Here is a 23,108-nt window from a genome sequence, read left to right as displayed (position 1 = left end):
GATAGTTCACAGTGCTGAAAATGAAAAAATATATATAGTGAAAAAAAAACATATACTGAAAGACTCAAAAAAACTTTTTAAAAAAAAAAATTTGTAGGTAGAAATATCAGAAGAAATGTCTGCAGCCAGATCAAGGTGTGAGGAATTTGTGAGTTGTTTAAAATTGCATTTGAATTATAACTAAATTAAACAAATGTGAGAGGGTAGAGCATCAGAATTTCACGTGGGCTACAGTAAAAATTTACTATTTCATATCTTCCTCTCTTTGCTCACATCATCTTGGATTTTTAGCACAACTTTTAAAACAATAATCTTTATATTGCTTAATTTTTAACCAGAAGAAATCAAACAATAATTATTTTACTACTTCCATTGAACATGACATTCATTAAAATATTTTTTTATTTTCTAATGCTAGGAAATTGACAGTTGCAAGGGCGTGATTTCTCAGCATAATACTGTGATAATTCATAATTGCATAAGAAAATTATTCTTTAGCTTTGCCTTTCCTTGTTGTGCTGTTTCTTAGATAACTAGTGGCTTCTCTGTTTTCAGTAAAGATTCTAGAAATTTTTAAAGGACTAGGATCTAGGATTATTCACTTTGTTTTTTGTTTGTTTGTTTTTCCTGAACTAATTCCTTAATTTTGTCTGCACCCTTACCTCAATGATTTAAAACCAGATAAAAATTTACAGAGTACTTGAATAGGTAATGTCACAGAATATTTTTCTAACCAGTTTATTCATATCTTGGTATACAAGCAGGAAATCATAAATTTCAAAATATATTATGTTGGCTTCTAGTGAGTTGAGTAGTTGATGGCTGCATTTTAGCAACACAGACAGTTTTAAAACAATTGGTAAATTCCTTTTCACAGGAATTTTCATAACAAATTTTCCTCACTTCTTTTTTAAATACTTTGACAAGTCTTTCCATGTCTTATTTTGGTAAGTTTTCTGAGATAAGATGTTTATGCATCATTCAACAGGTACAGTAGTTCTTTGACAAGCAAAACAGCATTTTAAAAACATCCATGTTGATGTTTTACTATGATTTAGTTCTGATGGATAACAAATTCATTCTTTAATATATGTTTTAAGAAAAGAATGATGGGAATTTCAGAATTTAAAACTAAAATGCCTAATAACTAACTGACTTTAACTTGTTACATCTTTTTTCGTATGTGGACATCAGGATTCAGAGGGAGCTGTAAAGATTGCTTTATGATCTTTGTTCCATGCATGAATGTTCTTATGGATTTGACCTATTGTAAAAGAAAGCTCAGATTACAGAATCACAGAATCACAGGATATGCTGAGTTGGAAGAGACCCAGAAGGATCATAGAGTCCAGCTCCTGGCTTTGCCCAGGACCATCACCAAGAGTCACATCATGTACCCATGAGCATTGTCCAAACACTTCTTGAACTCTGTCAGGCTTGGTGCTGTGACCACTTCCCTGGGGAGCCTGTCCCAGTGCCCAAGCATCCCCTGGGTGAAGAATCTTTTTCTAACATCCAACCTAACCCCCTCTGGCCATTCCCTTGGGTCCTGTCACCAATCTCCACAGAGAAGACTCTATCCCTCTTCTTCCTGTCATGAGGAAGTTGCTGCAAGACCCCAAACTCTGAGCTATGAGCTCATCAAAGGAGTTTTACTTTAAAAATATACAAGGCTCCAAAAATTTGCTCACCAAATTTTTTAAAAGGGCCTTCAGTTCTTTTATACCTTGAGATAGAGCACAAGGGAGAAGATGCTACACACATTTTGTCAGGAGATCAAATAACACACTTTACTGGTAAACTTTAGAAAATAAGGGAACTTGGCAAAAGTTTACAGGACAACATTCAAAGCATTGATTTAGTACATGCTAACCCATACAACTTAGCAAAATCAAACCCATCCAGCTTTAAGTTACCCAAAATATCAAGAAAGGAGATTAGAAGAAGAAGAGAGAGAAAAAGAAAGAATTGTAACTCCCACTCCAAGATCCAGCATAGATCCAGCTACCAGGAATCCAGACGATGGCAGGGACATGACCACGGGATGGCCATGTGGTGTTGGTTTTATCTGCTCTGGCTCCTTGTGGACACTGCCCCCACCCTCCCAAGTGGGACTTCTGGTGTGCCAGCCGTTCTGAGGCTGGATTAGGAATCCCAGGGGATGTGGTGTGGGGCAGTGCTCTCATGTGCCAGTGACTGACAGCTGCTCCAGGGCTGCCCCAGGATGCTCCAAATGGCTGGACTGGGGCATGGCACTTCACATCCATGAAATGTGACCTGTCCCTTCCCCCCCACACACACACTTGAGTTGGTCCGAGCCAATAATTAATATAGTAATCCAGTGTTTTGCAGTTGTAGACTGCAATGAGATCTCCCCTCAGTCTCCTTCAGAAAAACAAAGTTTTCTCCACTGCACAGACCAAGTGGTCTCAGTGGCTCCTCATACAGCTTCCCCTCAAGGCCTTTCACCATCTTTGTTACTCTCCTTTGGACGTTATCTAATAGCTTTATGTCTTTCTTATATTGTGGTGCCCAAAACTGCACACAATATTCAAGGTGAGGCTGCCCCAGTGCAGAGCAGAGCAGGACAATCACCTTCCTCGACTGGCTGGTGATGCTTTGCCTGATGCCCCCCAGGACACGGTTGGCCCTCCTGGCTGCCAGGGCACTGCTGACTCACATTCAACTTACCATTGACCAGGACTCCCAGGTCTCTTTCCACAGCACTGCTTTCCAGCATCTCATTCCCCAGTCTACATGTACATCTGGGGTTGCCCCATCCCAGGTGCAGAATCTGGAACTTTCCCTTGTTGATTGATGCAAGACTAATTCTTATGTAATGCATTAATACATCATATAACCTGTGTGAAGAGATTGAAGAAGCTCCCATTTTTATGCAAGATTTTTCATGGGAAAAGGGGCAATTCACGCTGCAGATCACTTTTGAAAGGTGTCTCCAAAAGGCAATGATCTCACTGACATTAGATGACATGGCAAAAGCACTGTGAAACGTGAATCCTAATGTGAACAGTGACTAAGAAAATATTTCCTTTTGAAAAAGATCTGCTATTTGTATGTCAATGTTTCTGAGTATTTTTAATTTACTTTGAATTGAAAAACTTCTTGATCAACTTCTATCACAGAAAATATCGTAAAGGCAGTACAACAATGGAGGGATAATCGACTTCTTTCTACTTTGTGCATTTAGAGTAAGATGGTAAAACCTTATGAGCTTTTATTCTGTTGTTGTCTACACAGATGTGTTTTGTATCAACACAGTTGTTCCTGGTTGGAAACCTAGGCTTCTGTCATTTACCTTAACAGACAAAACTTAAAATATATTTCTCCTTCCTCCTTGCAGTTTTGCAGTAAAGGTAAGAAAAAGAAAATAGAATAAAAGGAACAAGAGATGTTCACATTCAGAAAAATGCATCAGTGACCCTAGATCTCATATAATTAACATATGAGACCCCATTTATACGGTGACAAAAAATAACTAAGATCTTTGTAATATGAAAAATGGGATTCTATGTTCTTAATTTGGTGGGTTTTTTTCAAAAGTATTTTAGGTTATTGCTGTTATGATGACTTCTTTATCAGATTTTTTTTCACAAAGAAGAAATATATATACTTTAGAATGGACATATTGCCAAGTCATAATAAATTATTTTTCCACATTTTCTCCATTTACTATAAACTGATTTTGCATGTCATTCTAGTATTTTAACATCCAAATACACCCACACATGTCTATGCATAAATATATATGTGCGTATATATATGTTTATATAGTAGTAAAATCTCTATATGGGAATCAATATTTGTCTGTGGTCAGAATCACTGCAACTTCTCTGCTGATCTACTGATGTGCACCACAAATCATAGGATTACAGAATCACAGAATGTTTGGGGTTGGAAGGGACCTCTGGAGATCATCTAGTCCAAGTAGGTACACATAGAGCAGGCTGCATGTGATCACATTCAGGCAGGTTTTGATTTCCGGGGAAAGGGACTCCAGATACCCTCTGAGCAGCCTGTTCTAGTGCTCCATCACCTTCAAAATAATGTTTTTCCTCATAAATAAACAAACAACAGACAAATATAACATATATTAATAAATAATGTAAATATAACATAATACATAAATAAAAGATAAATTGCAGATTATATTCATTACAAACCCTAAGTACAAGCCCCAGCAGAGCAGTCATGGCCTGTCCAAGTTCAATGACTTTGCAAAATCAAGGTTTTCAACAGGGCTCCCAAACAGACTGCCAGGCTCAAAGTGATGTCATCAGCAGTAAAAATGCCAACTGACAGAAGGTTACTGCAAATGTCCCTTGTGAAACTGTAGTGGGACCAATACTGTTCAACATCTTTATTAATGTCCTGAGCGGTGCAATGGAGTGCTCTCTCAGCATCTTATATATAATACCAAATCACACGGAGTGCCCAATGGTTAGGAGTTTGGAACACAGAATATTGGAGAAGCCGAAAGAGCTGGATTTTTTCATCCTTAAGATGAGAAAGCTAAGCAGAGATTCTTTTACAGTCTGCAACTACTTAATGGGAGGCTATTCACTCTTGGAAGAGCAAAGTCACAGAATAAGGGGCAATAAGCATAAAAACTGGGAATTTTTATTAGCAAAAAGGAAAAATTATTTTCTTGTGAGAGTTTTATGCCAAACATGGGCTTATTACCCGGTGTACAGTGGCAATTCACACACCAAGGTGAGATGTTTGTGTATTTTGTTCTGGTTTGTGGAAGGAAGGGAGCTGAGTGGTGACCCACAAAAGGCTGCCTCACTGATCATTGAAACTTTACACTAGTTATACATTTTAACAAAGAAAGACATCAGCATTCATTGGTTACAGATTACATAATTTTTTTCATTAATTAATACTCAAATCCCTATTTGCCAGTTATATCTCTCAATTCTCATGCTAATTAGTCCTCAGGCACATTCCTTCTCTCCATTTAAGTCTGGGGTCCACTTTGAGTAGGTGGCCAATGAGTCAGTAGTCTTGATCGCCCACTGGTGGAATTACCTTTCCCCCAGCTACTGATCAGTTCTGCAGATTCCACTCCTGCTGGCTATCATCCAGACACCCCATTCTTCTTGGGATTGTCTTCCCTATTCTTTAAAACAAAAGATTAGCCAAGCATACAGCATTTACAATTCAATTTCTAATCATAACTGTCCAACTACAGCTACTGATTACCAACTAAAAAAAAATTGCTAGGTTTGATTCAAATCTTGAGGGGCTTAAACCTTGAGGGGTTCAATATCAAGAACGGTCAAATAAAGAAAAAAAGTTTCAGAAAGGTAGGAAGGTATGAAAATCTCCACCTTTGTAGACATTCAGACCTTGACTGGGGAAGGCATTGACCACCCCTGTTTAATTCTCCCTGAGCAGAAGTTTGGACTAAATGATCTTCAGAAGTCCTTTACAACCCAAACTGTTCTGTGATTCTATGTTCAGGTATCACTGGTGAGTTTTTAGCTGAATGTCATTAAAAAGCTTAAGCACAAGAAGTATTCTTAAAATATTCCCTTCATTTTCAGAGACTACCATGTATTTTTAATTAACTGCTATATACCTTCTGTAAACACAAAGAGTTAGGTTTTGATAAGACAAAGCATAATGTTCCTACTTATGTGTATTTTTCAGTGGGATCCAAGCTAAATTATGCACTATGGTAAATTCTTTGCACAGCTAACTCAATGTAAGAAGTCATTTTGTCTTCTAAAGCTGATGGCAGATTTGTATTTGCGAAATATTTGAATTAAGTGAAGGAAATGGTGCTTAAAGTGTGGCAAGTGTTTAATCAGTGAGTAATTTACTCTTAATGTGTGAAGCATTTTTTATGGGCTCATTTATGATAACAGACATTCATGGCTCAATCAATGTAAGCAACAGATTTATGGTATATTTAGTCATAACATAATCCAATGTAAGTACTCTTATTTATTACTATTCACAGTTTAATTCTTTTTTTTCTCCATACCACTTACAGCACACAACCAAATTCATATAAAGTACTTATCAGAATTTTTCAAACAACATTTATTCACATCTTTCTTAGCATATTTTTACATTCAGATGTTGGACTTCAAAATACAATACTATTATCTAATTTGCATAATTGTATTATTAAAAGGGTGTTCTTTTTTCCCATTTCAAATAACAACAAGAGAAATCATTAATGTGGCAATTGATGTATTTCTCTCAAACTTTCTTTTTATCAAAATATTGGGGTGTATTTTTTAGTTTATATATTTTTGATTTTCCCTTGTAAACTGTTAATTTGCCTTCTGTTTCTTCAAATATTATGCCAAAGAATTAACACTGGAAATTATGGTCCTCCAACTACTAAAAGAGTCAAATGAACTGTAAATGCTTGGATAAATCACAAGCAATATTCCAATTTTACATAGTCCAGAAGTCCTTCACAATTATGATGTGATGTCTACAAGAATGTTTTATATAGTCAGAAGATAAGGGAAGAGAGAGAAGCAATTGTCACCTAAAGGGATACATATCCTACTGGTAATTGTCCTTAATTGTTATTATGCCACTTTTAACTGGGATTCTTCCCAGTTCGATGAAAAGCTGATGTTATTTTCATACATTGTTTAATTGAATTTTCTGAATTAGCAAGGCAAAGATTGCTACAAGAAGTGCAATCCATTGCTGTGGTGGGTTGACCTTGGCTGGATGCCAGGTGCCCATCCAGCTGCTTTACCACTCCTCTTCCCAGCCGGACGGGGAGAGAGCAAGATGGAAAACAACTCGTGGGTACGGATAAGGCAGTTTATTAGATCAGAAGCTAGGCAAAAGCTAATGCCTGCAAAAGTGAAACAAAAAATAACACAGTTTATTCTCTACTTCCCATCAGCAGCAATGGTCGGCCACTCCCAAGCAGCAGGGCTTCAGCACACATGATGGTTCCTCAGCAGGCAACCACTGGAAACAATGAATGACTGCCTTCCTGCTCCTTGCCTCAGCTTTTATGTCTGAACTGATATCATATGCTATAGAATATCCCTTTGGTCAGTTTGGGTCAGCTGGCCTACTTGGGTCCCCTCCCAGGATCCTGCCCTCAATTAAGGAGGGAATGTTACAGTGCTGATGCTGCACTCAGCAGCAGCCAAAACACTGGTGTGTTATCAATACCCTTCTAGCTACCAATGCAAAGCACAGCACTGTATGGGGAAATGAACACCATCTCAGCCAGACATAATACAATTGCATAAGATATTTTATATGATATTCAAGAGATTTGTATCATAATATATAAAGGCAAAAGACTTCTGCTTCTCTAGCAGAGGATCAGTTAATTAAATATTGCCTGGATATAAAAGTATTACTTGTGATTCCAGACTGCCAAGTTACTCATATCATTTGAAGGATCTTTAAAAGGATAGACATTCTTACATTCCTCTCAAGCCCTGAAGAGTTCACCTGACATGCAGGACCTGTAATGACTACACTACAAAGATTAAGAAAATATCTGCGGTGGAAGATCAATTGTAATGTGATTATATACATGTGCACAATTAAAAAGCTTAACATTATGATGAAATTCTGCATTTAGATAATTAGCAAAAGATAACGATACAAAACTTCCTAAACACATTGATTTGAAAGCTAGGAAAAAAGTACAGAATCTCCTTTGTGATGTTTTCTGCATTGTACTTGAATGAGCATTTCCTAGGGAATTGTGAGGTGTTTTCTATTTGAGACTGCATAGGAACTTTCAGATCTACATCAATGGCCAACAATATAAATGGTGATAGAAACAATATTCCCTTCCCACCGAAACTGCAAACAAACTTTGTGTTTTCATTCTTAACTTTGTTAGCGTTTTTGTTTTTAAATTGGAGAAATTGAAATATAGTCAGGAGCCTAGTACAGGACAAGGTCCAATATTTTGCTTTATTTAAGCTAGATACACGTCTCATAAAAAATTACCTGTACTTTACTGGAACATCTTCCTGTTCTTTTTGCCATACTTCATGTCACTGTGACTAACTTCAACAAGGCTTTCCCTAGCTAGATCTGCAACAACATTTCTGTCCTTTCTGAACATTTTAGCTTCTACCTATAGGTCTCTGTTATGTAGAATTTCTTTTTGCTTTCTTAAGTTAAAAAAAGATCCTGCATATCTTCCTCAAAATCCGTAATTTTGGATGGCATTAGATTAAGCATAACTTGAGCTGTACTCATCTTCTAAACCATGTGGCAATCAATCATGTCAGTTTAGTTGTAAATGTGCGAGTCTGCTCCTATTTTAAACCACACAAATAAGATTAGTTTGCTTCTGACTGTTCCATAATACACTGTGAATGTGCCACCCTGGCTATGTAACTAAACTCAAATTCTTGAAGATCGGTATGGCCATAACTTTCCTTTTCATTTAAATTACTTTATTCTTTCTTTCTTGAAGTCTTTACTTTTTCGAAGTAATTTAAAGAAAACCTGTGTTTGAAAATGTCAAACTGTACTGCTTACAGGTCATCCAAGATCCTGGTTTCAAACAACCTTCATCTAGGTAGCAAATATACCCAACCTACAACAGTAACTACTGTCGAATAAGAAAAAAGATTGGGACTATCAGGTAAAAAAAAAAATGCAGCTGACATTATATTTTGGTGCAAACACACACGATAACAAGTTAATTGGTTGTTGTTGTTGTCCACAAAGTGGTGAGAAAGAAAAATAAAATTAAACAATTTAACCCCTTTTCTTTTAAGAAGTGTAGAAAAGCTGTGTGATCTTTGTCAGCCTCATCTCCATATTCTGTCTTTGTTTTTGGAAACATTGTGTCCAGATAAATTGCAATAGAGAATATCTTTCCATAGATTTCAGTTGATTTAGTCAGACATGCAGGTCTCCAGTGAGGAGAGATCAAAAGTATAAAATAAAACTCTATTTGCCAGCATTATTTGAATCACCTGAATAAGGTAAGCTGTTTATTCTGCAATTATAACATTAAAAGAGGACATTTTTTGAAAATTAAAAATAAGATTTGTATTGAGGAACCTAGAGTCTCGAAGTACAGTCCAAAATTTACACTACAAGTTTAATAAAATTTCTAATAAAAGTTTACAGTTTCTGGGTAAGAACAGCACGGAAAAATGGTTTTACGTATTTTTGAAACTAATAGTTGACACAACCAGGATTTTTTCCGAAAAAATTAAATTATCCAGTATAGCTTTCCTCCCCAAAATAAAAAAAACCAACATTTTTCATAGAATTAACAATGTCATTGTAATAATGAAAATAGTAAACTTAAATTTTGAAATAGATTTTCAAGATTAAAGCACTTAGAAGTATTACATTTGCTATAATCTTTGGTCTTATATGGCAATCTGTTCTTCCTTTGCAACTAAAACATCCCACTTAAGTCTGAAGGAAAAGATCATAGACTGCAAAATTTGTAGAGCAAATTCTGCTGACTTTCAAGTTCTGTAATGTTATGTCCATTACTGTATAATGTTGATTTTATTTCTGAATTTTTTTAAGAACTAACTTTAAAAATTGATAAATTCTTACACGAAAAATGGGCTGTGTATAACATTTACAATGTTATCTTCCAGATACTTCACATTAAGAAAAATATGCATTCTAAGAATGAAATTTAATTTTATTATAGCAGTTAAGTATGAATTTTGTTGATAAGAGAGTAACCACTTAAAAATACCATTAACATTGCATTCAGAAGTCAGGTAATGTAGCATTTATATATATTGTGTTTATTTATATATGTAAATATTTGGCTGACACTGTGATTGTATGGGGACAATATGACAAATTCAATTTATGTTATTAAAATACAGAGGACAGTGACTTTCTAAATGATTTAACTATAATAGTTTATCAGCATATATTCTTAATTTTTTTCCTACATTCTAGCAAAAATGTAGTATGATGCTAAGATAAAAATATGCCTATCTATACAAATTTCGGATGAGAAACTTTAGAGGATAAAAAGGCACAACAGGAAGAAAGCTGAAAAGGCTACATTTGGCTGAGATACTAAGAGAAATTTTTGACAGTGGGATTAGTCAAAAACTCAATTACCTAAAAGGCTTGGCAAGGAGTTGTAGTGATTCATGACAAAGCTTTTCTGGCTTATAACATTAAATAAGTAGAAGGTACCGAATGGTGACTTAGATTAGAAAATCTATGAGACTTCTTTCATAAAGCTTTATTTTCCCCAATTCTGTGTATTTGGGGAGGATTTAAAAGAAACTTTCTGAATCTAAATATTCTGCCTAGCAAGTAGCCTAGAAAATACAGCTCCAGTGCCTTTTAGAAGCTCTAGATTACGAAATGTAAAGCATGGTACTATACGACATCTATGAGAATTTGACATAAAGAATAAAAATAGACAGACTTGGTGAATAGTAGATTTACTTTTAACTTTTAGTTTCAGAATAATGGTTAATTAGTCTGGGGTTTTCTGCCTTTTCTTCCTTTTGTTATGTGTTCCATCTGCTTTTCCCATTCTCTTCTACTCCTTGTTTGTGGGTTGCGTTGATTGATTGTCTTTTTCTAAGTAAAAAATTTGTTTTATTTCCTTGTTTAATGTTAATGAATATTTAAATGTTATTTTTGTAACTATTACTATCACATTGGACTTCAATTTTTTATTTTAGGATGGGAAAAAAATAATAAAATTATTTTCATTAGCAAGGCTTTCCTTAAAATAGGTAAGGAATCTCCATTCATGAAAAAAAAAAATTTTGCCTTCCCTTTTAAAATGCAGAAATGAAAGAAAATATATATATATGTACATGCTTATATGTATTTGCATACATTTGTGTATGTGCAATTAAAAAAATCGAAATCATCTGACCTAGATTTAGCTTTTACTGCTGATGGTGCTTTCCTGCAGGATTTGTTATTTTTCTGCAAATTGTAGTTAGCTTTCTGCACTATATCATCACATAATGGAGCAAAGAAAAACAATTTCCTAAAGGAATTTTATATAGAAGGTTTTAATAGAAAATAAAAAATTCAAGTACAATAAGAGATAGTTATTGGAATTTGAAACTATTAATCCCCTGATTATATTGAATACAGAAGTGTCTCTGATTTTACCATATTTAATCTGTTCTTCATGTCTAGGCAAGAAATGGTGATTACTGTGTTGGGTCACAATCATAACACTGTGATCTTCATTATAAAGTTAGAGGTTTACAACAACTACCCCCTCTCAGTACCCAGAATCTGTTCTTTGCCAAGAAAACATCACCTGTAGCTGACGTTCATATATCTATGAGTTAAGAAGGTATTTGGAAGACATTTCACACTACTGTTGCTTTTGTTAATATTTAACATTAGCATAATATTATTATTTTTACTATTAATTTTGCTGTAGAAGTGCAATAAATAAAAAGGTAAAGGTGAGTTCAATCAATAATGTTATTTCAATTTTTAAAATTTAAAGTATTACAAAACATGTTTTAAAATCCTACACAGGAATATATTAAATAAGCAATATTTTTCTTTTGATGTGTGATGGGTTAGTGAGACTCTCTGAGAAGGAAATGGAAGTAGGTTAGATCATCTGATGTGTATTCTGCCAATAAGATATTCCATATTATGTTACGTCAACTCTGACATAAAAGAAACGGGAAGGAAGCCAGTGCTCTCTTCTCTTCCGGTAGCTGAATGGAGCGTTTCAGGCGGTCTGTTCGGAGGGGGAGTGTTGGTTGTGGGGAAGTATATTTATTTTTAGTTCTGTATACATATTACTTACAGTGTTCTCCATTTTAATGTAAATATAAATATTTTTTCTTAGTAGTTTTGATCTTTGATAGTTTTTTTTCCTTCCCTCTTTTCCCCCTTTCCCCTCCCCTTTCCTCCAGAGGGAGTTGGGCGGTAGATACCTGATGTTCAGCCAAAGCAAACCATAACACAACATCAAGAAATCCCAGCTGTGAAATTCTTTCTAGTGTCCTGGTTCCAGCCAGGACAGGGTTAATTTTTGTAGTAGGCAGGAGGGAGCATGGCTAGGACCCGGAGATTGCTCTATACTGCCTCTATTATTGCTATGGGCAGGGAGAAGGGAGAGTCTAGCAGGGAGAAAGGGTAGATGAAAAGTAATGGAGGGAGCAGTCACGTATTGTTGTTTCTTTGTGAATATTTTGTTTCTTTCTTGTATCCTCTGTCATTAGTATTGTTGCTGTTACTATTTGTTTTCTTACCTTGTTGTTTCCAGTAAATTGTTCTTCTCTCAATCCATGATCTTTACCTTTTATGCTTCCAGTTCTGCTCTCCAACCACCTGCCAGGGAGGGTGGAGTTGGGGAAAGAGTGAGCAGCACTTGTTTCATTGGAAGCACTAAATTGGAGAATACCATTCCTAAACCACAAAAAATAGATAAATTCATGTTGGTATTCTTCAACTGGAGGGGTAAACTTAGATTATTGAGAGGAGTTGTTTTCATTTACTTTATAAAAAACAAACAAAAAATATAATAGAACCTTTTTTTTTCACCACCTAATGACAATCCTTCAAAAAGAAAATAGATAGGGATTGCAAAATTCAGGATTCTTCATTGCTTTTGTTTGCTGGTACGGTGAATTTTTTGAGGAGGGGCACAGATTACCAAATAAAAAATTTAATTTTACTTAGGGTTGCAGCTGAAGTTATATTAACAGAGTGGCAAATGGGAACTTTTTTAGATTTACATATCTGGACTTTATTTATAACTTGTATTGAAGCTCTGCTATTTTTTTTTTAAATCTGTAGCATGTTGACCAGAGTGGGTAGTTGGCACTCAAAAAATATTAAATAATTTGATCCAGAAGTGATTACTGCCAATTACAGGGACATTATTTAGGAGAAAAATTAAAATAGAAAAGATGAATTGTATATGCACTTCGGGGGTTGTGTTAGCTGGGTCATATAGAGGGAAATATAATGAGTATTCACTGTCAACATCGTAAGTCATTATGGAAATTATTATAAATGAAGATATTTATTCAGCCTATGCCAGGCCAAGGGAAGAGATTTCCAGAAGGTAGGCCAGATGGTTAAGTATGTTTCACTGCAGATCTACGCTGACCCATCCCCAGTGCTCCAAAAGTTGCCATCATGTCTGTAAGACACCAAAATCAATAGTAAAGTCAACTGAAGTTCAGTGTGCTGAAGGATTGACAGAGAGAACACAAATCTTTTGCACCTAATTCTCAGGATTCTTTACACACTGTAGGGAATTTCCTTAGCTCGCCGGGGAATTTAGTGAACTGAGGACGGTTAGAAACTGAACATTTCATAAAGGTTTTGGGTTTTATTTTTAAGTAGTGCATTTCTGCATCTTTGTAAAGCACTCCATATCTAGCAGATTTTCTGAGCACCCACGGTCACTGGTTTTGATTCTCTTTTTGAAGGGGTAACTTTAATTTTGATAGCCTTCAGCTGTGTTATTAGCTGAATGTCTTGTCTTTTTTAAAACATTTATAAACTTTCAAGAGTAATTTCAGCTAAAAAGTAATCAATATCAGATTTTCCAGACATAAAGGAACACTGTAACAAGCCAGTCCCATAGATGTGGAATAGCAATTACAATACCTACCATAATTTCCAGCTCTTTCTTGAAAGCTTCTCTTTATGAGAGTTACTTTCCCCAGTAGAGAACTGTCCCCTTATAAGACAAGTTATTGCTGGAATGTCTTTCTGATACTGCCCTTAAATATTGTTAGCCTTATATAAATACTCTTGAAGAGTAAGATATCTGTAACTCCACTCTAAACACTTTGTAATTGAGATCTTTTTTCCTTCTTACATCTCTTTCATTGATGTTTTTTAACATAATCCTCTTTATTTTTTTTTTTTGTAATTTTGTTTACTAGGCATTGACCTCTATTCTCAAAGGTATGAAGCAGAAAAAGACTGAGACAACAGGAAAGTGAACTAGTCGCTTTACTTATGCAGCCAGTTCCCAACAGAAAGGTTTATGTAGAAGAAGACTAAGGTCACTCAATTTCCTGCTTCAGTGAGGATCATACCATCTTAGTCAGTTCCCTTGGCTCTGTATAAGGAGCTTAATGAAGAGGGAAATTAATTCTCAGTGGCAATCACCTGTAGCTACTAACTTATTCACTCATGCTGTCAGTCCCCCTGGCCCATCTGATTGTGAGAGCATTTGTCACTCATCTAAATCCCATTTTCAGAGCACCCTAGGATGCTTTTTTGGTTTTCTATTATATGAATGGTGTCTAGTATAAAGAGTATACAAATGTTTATGTAACCTTTTGCATCAGGATTAGATTATAGTTATTTCATTGCACTCCCTCTGGTCAAAAATTTCAGGCATTTTTCTGGCCATCCTCTTTTGGATGTGACTATGGGACTCACAGCTTCTGCTAGTACCTGGTGGCTATCAGACCTTCAACTACTAAATATGATACTGCTGTCCAAAAAGTAGTTCTCAGTTGCTTAAACTTAAGAAGAATTCGACTCTGATTTTAGATCAGTGTAGTTGTGTTCCATAGTATCCTGGGGGTTGTCCAGTCTGTCATCTTGCTCAGTCCTAGGCCCAATCACAACCCATAAAGGAGGTATTCTACCAATAAAATCCAGAACTCTTGATTTTGTAGATTATATAATGTAATACATGCTGAAATACTCACACTCCCTAAGAAATCTAATATTACTGATTTTTAAAAAAGTAATATTCTTCCTTGTTTTTTCTTTTTTTTTTCTTGTTGGGTTAGAATAGTTGGTCTGTATTGGATTTGCATGGCAAGATTTTGGTAGCAGTGTATGGAGGAGGGCTATTGGGGTGATATAGGGTTATATTTTCTGTGAGAAAATGCTAGAAGCTTCCTTTCCCCATGTCCAAGAGAACCAATGCCAGATGGCTCCAAGAAAGACCTGCCACTGGTCAAAGTCAAGCCTATGACAGTGATAGCATCTCTGGTACAACATATTTAAGAAGGGGAAAAAACCTGCAGTATTTCAGCTGGAGAGAGGAGTGAGAATATGTGTGAGAAAAAGCCCTGCAGACATCAAGGTCACTGAAGAAGGAGTGGGAGGAGGTGCTCCAGATGTCAGAGAGCAGATTCCCCTGCAGCCTGTGGTAAACATTCATGGTGAGGCAGCTGTCCTGCCACAGCCCACAGAGGTCCACAGGGGAGCAGAGATCTATCTGCAACCCATGGAGGACCCCACATCAGAGCAGGTGGATTTCCAAAGCAGGCTGTGACCTGGTGGGAAGCCCACACTGGAGCAGGTTTACTGGTGGGATTTATGACCTTGCAGGGGATCCAGGCTGGAGCAGCCTGTTTCTGAAAGGCTGCACCCAGTGGGAGGAATCCCATGCAGGAGGAAAGAGTGGTGGAGACACTACAATGAACTTAACAAAACTTCGTCTCCTTACACCTCTGCAGGGGAGGAGTTAGAGAAATTGGGAGTGAAGTTGAGCCTAGGAAGAAGGGAAGGGTGGTGGAGAAGGTGGTTTTAAGATTTGGTTTTACTTTTAATCATTATCATACTCCAAATTCATCCTTAATAAATTTAACTAATTTCCTCAAACTGACTTTGCTTTTATGATGGTAATCAGTGAGCCATCTCTCCCTCAACCTACAAGCCTTTCATTATGCTTTCTCTCCCCTGTTCAGCTGAGGAATGAAGTGATAGAATAGCTTTGGTGGGCACCTGGAGTCTAGCCAGGGTCAGCCCTCCACATAGTCACACATCCTCTGAAGGCTAGACATTATACACTAGCTGTAATCAAAAAATTAAGTCTCTAGGCGCTTTGAAACAGAACCCAAAATATACATATGGCTACTTAATATGGCAGCTGAGAACATGTTGCGTGAAATAAGACTTTGCATGTCTTTCTCAGAATAACAGAATCATTAGTATATAGTCTGAAGACAGATGCCTGCAATCATTGCTAGCTATCATATCTCTCAATTAAAGACAATTTAGGCTACTTTTCATGACATTAAAAGACGAAAAATCACTTCGTTTTTTTGCCATAGGGAATTTGTCTTATTCCATATATAAGTTTTCAGACTACAGGGGGATCTTTTGAAGGAGAGCCTTTCTCCCTTCCATGCTCAAAATGTTGCCTGTATTATTAGTATATTTTTTAACCAGTGTTGATAATAACAACTAATCTCTGGACTTTTCTCCCTCAATAAGCACCCTAACCCACTGATTTATACATTCCACTATCAGTATGACTAGCCAAATAGATCACTAATTTTTGGAAAATAGTCTGTAGACTAGATAATTAGATAGTTAGACCAGTGTTTTGGGAGAGAAATTATGAGTTGGATATTTTCAAACACAGAGAAAAGAAACCTGTATCTCCTGGCAGTGTACTAATTAATGAAGACTGAGATAAAATGAAGCAACATTTTTTCATTTTTTTTCTTTCAATATTTCTTTTTTTTGTTTGTTTTTCTTTTTGTCTTAATGAAAAAGGGCTTCTGTGCTGACTAAATAGGGGTTTCTTGGCTATGGAATTTGGAATGAATGATGGCATTTATTGATAGTACTTTACTAAGTAAACACATAAAGAAGAGAGTCAGACAAAAAAACTCTGTTTATATTTTCCTAAAGGAGAACATAATAAACACCTTGCTTGAAAAAGCAGATGATTTTAGCTGAAATAAGACAAGCATCTATCTGTTTTCTGGAACAAAGTTTGAGAGTTGTTTAAGATTCTCCTGGTTGCCTACCTCAGAGTGTCAGGGAAAAGGAGTTTCTTGCATTCATTGCTAAATCCACTCCATTAATCTTAAGATGTTGCTTTAGAGACAGAAAGGCAACAAGAAAACAAATGCTTCTATTCTGTGGTTGAAACATTCACCTGGGTTAAAATGTAATGCCTCTTTATGATGTGATTTATGAGGAAGTGGGCTGATTAGCCCAAAACATCTCATTTTACAGGAAAATTCTAATCATATTAAAGAACATGTATACTTCCTGTGGAAAAGGTGCTCCCTACAGCATCTGTAGCCTGCCTCTGAAAGACAGTTAGTCAAAAGTGTTAGATAACATCTGATGCCAAAACACCTTTTAAGAATACTGAAACCATGACTTCTGTTAAGGTACACAAACATAAAGATATGCTTGTATGCATATTTTAACCTTTCAAGGTCAATTCAAGTCTTGCCTTCTGTTTGGAAGTATTCTGATGGGAAAATATTCCATTATCTAAGATTAGTATTGTAAGTTTTTAAAGTAAGTTGTGAAGAAGGAGAATATCTTTTGGCTACAACTTGCTTACATAAGGAATGTTAAAAATCTCAAAAGCCTACACTAATACTGTGTTACATTTTGGGTTAGTTTATCCCAATGCTTACTAACAAGCAGTATGATAATGTAGTGCTTCCTACTTGTTATGACAGAGTTAAAAGAAACAGGGATCCATCTTACTATTACTGGAAAATATCAAGACAAATATTTTATATAATCCATTAAAATAAAATAGAACAAAGACTGATCACTTCTGCCATCAGTATGCGTCACTACACATTTCAGAATCAACACCTACATGATTATGTATAGCATTAAATAAGAAAAGACATGACACATTTATAATTTCATATAAAAAAAAATTAAAACCCCCAGAAATACATACAGACACTACCACAGCTTGGAAGAGAGTAAAACAGATTTCAGTTTTCCTTAATATTTTCTTTTTATTTCATTTATTCTTTTACAAAGGTTGTAGAAGATTTTTGAGCACAATACTCTTAAAACAATTCTCTTGTCCATTTGCCCTCTAGCTTTTGGAACTCTATAAATACCCGTAAATAGGTGACCAGAATAAACAGAATGGGAGAAAATCCATACATAGTAGAGTAGCAGTGCTGTCAATGAGATTGTTTCAGCTGTGCTTAGGATATCCAAATAGTTTGCATAATCAATCATTATTAGCTTTTTAGTAAACCTAATCTGATGTTTTAAACTGCTAATTTCAAGTATGAAGGAATGAGAATGGACAGGTTTTCGTTTTCTGTCTACTTTTGAGGTGCTGTAATTAACTTTTTAACAGGAACATTTTTTTTTTGCACACAGTTTTTAACAGCGAATGGATGGTGCCAAAGAAAGTTCTGTGGAGTAAAATAGAGAATGTGAAGCAATTGAGAAAAACAGATTGTAGAGTATATTCTTCCACACTGTGAAATCCTAATGATGACAGATTGCTGTCATCATTAGAGACTGAGCTCTGTTATTTGCCAAAATGATTACACAGTTCTGACAAATAGTCTGGAAATATTTCAGCACAGAATATTTGAGGCAATGATATATTTCACAACAAAAATATTTGTGTGTATATTAGAGTATGTAAAGCATTTCAGGCTCAATAGCTGCACATAAATTTTCAGCTGTGCCGATCTGTCAATTTTCTTTAGCTCCATGTGAAACTATTAAAACCTCCCCCTGGCAAACTTCACTCTTTCCCACTGATACCCTTTTACCAAGAATCTTGTATCCTAATCTTGCTCAACATCAGTTCTTCCTTTTCTATTTTCTCACCACCTACTTTCCTTCCTGCTTTCAGACATCCCTCTGCTAACTTTTGTGCTGTAGGTGTATGACTGAATCGTCTGGAGAAGTGAGTTATTTTTAACCTGTTGTCTACACATTTGTGCCTTGCTTGCTTGTGAATTTGTGAAAAGGCAGTCACCTTTGTAAAATGAAGGAAAAAAAAGAACACATGAGGAACACTACATGTGTTTCTTATGTTTTTTCAACCTTACTGATCTCTTAAATATTTTTTTCCTTCTATTTTCCCTCCATTCGCACCATCTGTTTCAAATTTTAAAGTATTTTTCACATATTTTAATTAGTTAGGGTTTTATTTCTTTTATTGAAGTGTTTCTACCAAGCATTGCTTCTATTACCTCAGTAATACTCGTTTTGATATGACAGAAATATTTTTTCTTACTCTTCATTCTGAAGAACTACTGTGACTAGTTCACTGCAATGACTGTTTCCTAGCCATAAATTCCTAGCCATCATTTCACACAATTTACAGCAGATTGTGAAAAATATTTTATTGTTTCCAAAGTCTTCCAAATTTCCTGTGTTAATAACAATTTTATTTGATGTATTGAATTTCATATTGTTATTCATCTATCTTTTGTTTTCTCAGCAGCAAAGCCAGATATTTAGTTCTGTATTTTCTTTGGCACTGTCACAATAAGAGGGGAACTCTTCATGGAGTAGTGCAAACTTAATAGGATTTTTTTTTATTTAAATATTTTTCAACTCAACACACATGAATGCAGAAAAAAAATCAGATATCAGATATCAAATGTCAAACCATAACTGAATTACAGATGATTGTGACCATGACAGTGAACTCCATTTGAAATCTATATTGCATATGTAGATAGAAATTCACTGGATCATTTATGAAACATGAAGCATAATATATAGTCAAAATATTAGTATTGATGAAATATTAATATTGATAAAATAGGTTGTTTTTAAAAAAGGACACTCCCACAAGAAAAGAGTATTAAACTAGTCAGTGAGAATGAGTTTTACTTTCTTTATAAAATGGTGAAAACTGTCTCATGGTAAGAGATTTCTATCTTGAAAAATAATTTATTTGATATTGAACTTTAAAAAACATTTTTTAAAACTGATTTGTTCTGATGCCTGCTCAGCTGGTGCTACGAAAAAAATCTAGGAGCCGTAAGCTGGGGTGAGATAAGAAAGGGTTTAATTATGCCAAGGCAAAGAGATGTTACACGACGCGCGTGTGCTGGGCTGTGCCCGGGATGTTACATTTATAACAATATCTGGCCAATCCCAAGTGTGTCCACCCTATAACTTTTGGCCTGGTCCACCCCCTGGCCTGCCTCCTGAAATTGGGTCGGGGGGCTTTTTGGGACCCCCTCTTCATCATTCTTCATCATCTTCGGGGTACAGAGAGCAGAGTCACCCAGTTCTTTGACTCTGTCCTGCGGTTTAGGCCCAGATATAAGCGTTCTCCAAACAAGACAGGCTTGCCTTGACTAAGAGACTAAACATTTTCTACTGGGTATGGGAAAAGGGTTGATATGGGGAGTATGGAATGGGGTGAGAGGATTAAGGAATGTATAAACTAAGGGGTGCTACAGGGAAAAGGGAGAAAAGGGTTTGTTTCTAAAATCTACTTCTATTACCTATAAAACTTATAAGGCTTACAAAATTAGAAAAATAAAAAAACATTAGGGGGCTTAAGGCATCAGTTCCTTGAACTGATTGATATGTCAACCAACCCTTTAAAATCATCCCTGACCCTACCACAAGTTAGGGGAAAAAAAAAAGGAAAAATTAATCTGGCATTAACCAAAGTAATCAATTAATTCATTCTCTGGTTCTGTTGTGTTTAGTTGGCATTTGTGATAGATATAATTTAGATATCATATAAGTCCATATGGCACTTGGTGGTAGAATCAGTTAATGACCTGAGATACCATATTTGTCACCATTTATCTATACCCATTCCTTTGCTGATACAGGACCAGTGACCTGTCTTGTAGTCAAACACTGAAAACAGTGTTAGAAGCACACTCCAAAAATGTCAGGTAAGTGAGGATGGCTCTTGCTATCCACTAGTCACAGGGAGACTAATAGGCATATCTACAAAGTATGTTTTTTTAACTTAAAAAAATAAAAATACAGTTTCCTATTAACTCTAGAGGACAGAGAAACAGCAGATATTAGGGAATCATGTTCCCATTCAAATAGTCATTATTTTTCAAAAGATAATTTACAATTTTAAAAAGAAAAAAAATTTGTTGCTGAAACTGAAAATGAAACCTTCGTGTATATTTTTGAAAATGGTTGTTTATTTATTCTCAATATAATTAGTACTGTTGCTTCAGACACACGAACTACTAAATTGACAGTTATATCTTTACTTAAATGGTCAATTGTCACTGTTGTATTTGTGTCCTGTAAGCAAGTTAACAGTTAGTTTGTAATCAATAAAGTATATGTAATTAATTTTACATTTCCTTCCTCTACTCAACCCCCAACACAATAACATCTATTAATCCATGGTCTTTAACTCTTCCTTCAAAAGCCAAATTCTTCAATTTAATAATAATAATAATAATGGCCAGTCTTCGCGAACGAAGATTTGGGGAAAGGTCTTTAATTTATCAACATGTGAAAGGATGTGGCTTCTAGTTCTAGTTCTAGGCTTTGAAGTTTACATGTATCTGTAAGTCTCGATTTAGTTTTCACAGTTTTTAACATCATCTATGATTATTATCATTTGTTAGAGCTTATCTTTACCTTGAGTATTTTATAGTACCCATTACAATAAGAACTCGTCTCTCTGTGCTTGTCTGTAATAATACTGAAAGAAAACACAGAAAGGGGTCCCCCTGGGTCCTTGACTCCCTTCCCATGCTATAATAGCTACCAAATCCTACTATATAGTACAGAAGAATATGGTACCATGGAGCTAGAAAGATTAGAAAATTAGTAAAAATAATTGATTTAAAATTTGCTGTAAAATAGCTTAAAAGTGTATATTGTTTGCAAAGCTCAAATTTAAGAGTGTTTTAAAATCAGATATAAAAGGAACATTTGGAATATGTGTAGAAAGAAAATTCAATTTATTTACAACGAAATTTCAGATGAAAATAATTTGGTGAACTTTCCTCACAAAAAGGATGTTGGATACAGATATTTCACATTTAGTATGACACCGAATACTCAGAAGTCAAAGGTAATATAAAAACTATCCAGGAGGTTATAGTTGGGAATTGTTACCTTATCAATGAGGTAGCTGTAAGTATTGATCTCAAAGGAAATATTTGGCTATGAACATGCAATGATCATTGAAAAAGTGATCATCTGGAATTTGACATTTGCAAGTTCCATATTGTTTATATATTACATTTTAGGGAAAACTGAAAACTTTTACCTGTTACTTATTTTGAGGACAGAAAAGATACAGAACTGAAAGAAAACCAGACTTCTATCACACTTTGTCAACTGTTGTACTTGGTCGGGTGGCCCTGAGCATTTAAAATTCTAGTCCTCAGGTAAATAAGAACTATGGCAGCTATTCTCATATATGAGGAAAAGAGATAGATGTTATAAACTCACTGTACAACCATGATTATGGTAGGAGAGCTACAAAGAATCCAGGAGACTTCTTGAGCCAAGTAATAGACAGCCCAACCAGAGGGGCTATGATAGTGGATCTGTTGTGACCAACTGGGAAAGCTAATGGGGATATGAAGATTGAAGGCAGTCTGGACTGCAGTGATCATGCACTGAAGGAGTTTGCAGTCCTGAGAAATATGGGTCAGGTAAGGAGTAAAGTTAGGCCCCTGAAATTTAGGTAAACAGAATTCCAACTTGTCAGGGAGGTAGTCAGTGGGATCCTCTGAGAGACTGCCCTTGGGGACAAAGAAGTGGAACAGAACTGGCAGATTTTTAAGGAAGTCTTCCATAGAGCATAAGAGTAAGCAATCCCCAGGAGCAAGAAATCAGACAAGGAAAACTAGAGATGGGCATGGCTGAGTAGGGACCTGCTGGCCAAACTAAAGGGAAAGAAGCAAATACATACACATTTGAAGCTAGGACAGGTGACCTGGGAAGAGTGTAGAGAAGTATGGTTGTGTTGGGATGGGGGAGGAAGGCGAAGGCAAATGCAAAGCCGGAACTGAACCTGGCAATGGACACAAAGTAAAAGACGAATGGCTTCTATAGGTATGTTACCAGGAAAAGGAAAGTTGAAGAAGGTGTACACCCCGTGTCCCCAATGAGCAAGACAAGTAGATTACTAACAAGGCGAAAGCTGAGGTACTCAACAACTCTTTTGTCTGGTAGCCTCTCTTCTCACACCTCTCAAGTGGATGGACAGCAGCATGGGGACTAGAGAAGCAAGGTCCCTCTCACTGTAAGTAAAGATCAGGTTCATGACCACCTGAGAAACCTGGGTATACATAAACCTATGGAACCCAATGAGATGCATCCCAGAGTCCTGAGGAAATTGGCTGATGTAGTTGATAAACCTCTCTCCATGATATTTGAAAAGCTATGGCAGTCAGGTGAAGTCCCAGGTAACTGGAAAAGGGGAAATGTTGTACCCATCTTTAAAAAGGGTA

The sequence above is a fragment of the Neopelma chrysocephalum genome, unplaced genomic scaffold, assembly GCF_003984885.1.
Source record: "Neopelma chrysocephalum unplaced genomic scaffold, ASM398488v2 Primary Assembly neopelma1_71, whole genome shotgun sequence".
Taxonomy (NCBI): Eukaryota; Metazoa; Chordata; class Aves; order Passeriformes; family Pipridae; genus Neopelma; species Neopelma chrysocephalum.
This window is presented reverse-complemented; position numbering follows the sequence as displayed.